Here is a 2,589-nt window from a genome sequence, read left to right on the forward strand (position 1 = left end):
GAATTCATTAATTTTCTCCTTTTTAAATTCAGAATAATTTGTGTGTGTGTCCATCTATGTCTTTAATACATGAATAGTATTGAATACTATTTTCTTGGGGTTATGAATATACAACTTCCAAACTATATTGTACCACACCTTTAGGTCAAATTATATATCTGGAGATTATATATATATTTATATATATATTTTTTTTTTTTTTTTCTTTACACAGATTTAAGCCAGTAATTTTTAGCAAAATGATACAAAACCGTCTTAACCAAGAGAAAGGTCGATAGTTACAGCAGACTCGTGGGGGGCTCGGCCGCCAGCACGGAGGCAGATTGGCGGGCCGGGCCGGTGTCCGTCTACTCTGTGTGTGTCCCGTGTGCGTCGCTGGGTGAGTGGGCGGGAGAGCTCCGGTGTAAACACTCCTGCTCTCGCTCGGTCGGGGCGCGTCACTAGGAAGCCATGGGCACAGAGGAGATCAGCCATGCATGCCTGCCCTTCGCGGTAGAGCGGCTCACCGGTGCACGGCAGACTGAAGACCACTGGACGCCACCCGACCGGGAATCTGTGAGGTGGACATGCGCGAGGTATCTTGCCGGCCTGTGAGATCGGATGAGGAGACGTTGACGGGGGCCCCTCGGTGCAGCCGCATACTCACTTTCCGCTCTCTTTCCATGCCGGAGACGGGCCGTGGGGAGGTGTTCGCAGTGTGTGAGGTAGGGGTGAGGGGTGTGGGGGGAGCCACTTCCTGTGTTCCCCTGAGGCGGCCTGAGGCCGTGGAGGGGAGGCCCCTGGTGGCTGGGTTTCAAGAGTGTCTCAGCCGCTCCTCTCGGTCCCGCCGCTCTCGTTCAGCATCGTCGGCAGCCCGGCTGGCGCCAAATTTGAGCATGTTCCAGTCAAATACATAGTCGTAGGAGAAACCCTGGCGATGGAACAGGTTCCGGAAGAGTTGTCTCAGGTACGAGTAGTCGGGCTTGTCATCGAAACGCAAGGAGCGACAGAAGTTCAGGTAAGTGGCAAACTCAGAAGGATAGCCTTTGCACAAGACCTCAATGGGAGTGGACATTTTCTTCTCACTAAGCCTTTCGTATTTCTGTCGTTTGGTGGCAGCCTTCAGGCCCTGCCAGGGGAGAGAGCCCAGGTTGAAGTACATCAGCACATAACCCAGGGACTCCAGGTCATCTCGGCGAGATTGTTCGATTCCGAGGTGAGTGTTGATGGAGGCGTAGGGAGCTGTCCCAGTGAGGTTTTTATTCTCACGGTAGGGGATGTGCTGGTGGGTCCTGGCGTCTCGGTACTTCTTAGCTAGGCCAAAGTCTATGATGTAGACGAGGTTGCCTTTCCTACCCAGCCCCATGAGGAAGTTATCAGGCTTCACGTCTCGGTGGATGAAGTTCTTGGAGTGAATATACTCAATACGACTTATCATTTGGTCAGCAAGGAGCAAGACCGTTTTGAGACTAAACTTTCTGGAGCAGAAGTTGAAGAGGTTTTCCAGGCTTGGTCCCAACAGTTCCATGACCAGGACGTTGTAGTCTCCCTCTGCCCCACACCACCGAATGGTGGGGATTCCCACTCCGCCCTGCATCATTTTGTAGATCTTGCTCTCGATGTGGAGCTGAGGGTGTTTGGTTTTGACACATTCAAGCTTGATGGCAACTTCCTCTCCTGCAGCAATGTCCGTACCGAGATAGATGTCTCCGAAGGAGCCGCTGCCGATCTTCCGGCCCAACCGGTACCTGTTCCCGACTCTCAGCTCCATGGTTGCGGCCCGGCTCGCTCCTGTCCTCCCGGCCGCTTCCTGGGTCTGAGCTCCCGGAAGGCGGCGCCGCTGCTGCCGCTACTGCGGGTCCGGCTGCCGGCTCCGCCCCCCTCACGGCCCCGCTTTCACCACCGCTTTCCGGCCGTCCCGCCGCTCCCAGAGTCTCAATACGGGGCGGATGGGACAGTCCGAGCGCCGCCGCCCCTGCTCCGGCCCCTGCCGGCTCCTCTCGCTCTCTCCCCGCCGTGGATGGACTCGGATCTTCCGGACCTAATTCCCTCTTCGGCTGCCTAAAGGAGCCGCCGCCATCACGCTGTGACGTAACTTCCTGGAGATTATATATTTTCAATTGAACATATTAAAACACAATTTAAACCTCAAAAAAAAATAATAAATAAAGTGAATAGAGAGAAATACTGTTAACTGACGGTACATGGAAGGGATTATAATCTTTGTAATGAAACAAGGTGTATGATTTGTTGAATGTAAAACTGATGATCTGCCCTGTAAACTTTCACTCAATCCACAATAAAATCCTTAAAAAAAAAAAAAAATAAATAAGGCTTATTGGTCAGCAAAGACTGGTGGAACCTAGAGACTACTAGGTCTTTTGGTCACCCTTGAGGTCTGACAATGAATGTACCATCCAGGGCTCAATTTTCAGCTAAGAAATAAATAGATAGGTATACAGGGGGGAACACCAACACTAGTGAGGTAGTACACAATAGATCAAAAGGGCAGCATTTACCTAAAGACAAAATTCATAAGGGTGACGAAAGAAGGAGGAATGGAAACAAGAAGAACAGGGAAGGCTTGGGATAAGTGACGTCACATTTAGC

The 2,589-nt window shown here is 51.3% G+C and overlaps 1 pseudogene; it reads right to left on the reverse strand.

The window, feature by feature from the left end:
• Nucleotides 1–502: 502 nt before the first annotated feature.
• On the reverse strand, nucleotides 503–1,762 carry LOC102819377 (annotated as a pseudogene).
• Between the last annotated feature and the right edge of the window lie 827 nt (nucleotides 1,763–2,589).

Source organism: Chrysochloris asiatica, unplaced genomic scaffold (assembly GCF_000296735.1).
Source record: "Chrysochloris asiatica unplaced genomic scaffold, ChrAsi1.0 scaffold00051, whole genome shotgun sequence".
Lineage (NCBI taxonomy): Eukaryota > Metazoa > Chordata > Mammalia > Afrosoricida > Chrysochloridae > Chrysochloris > Chrysochloris asiatica.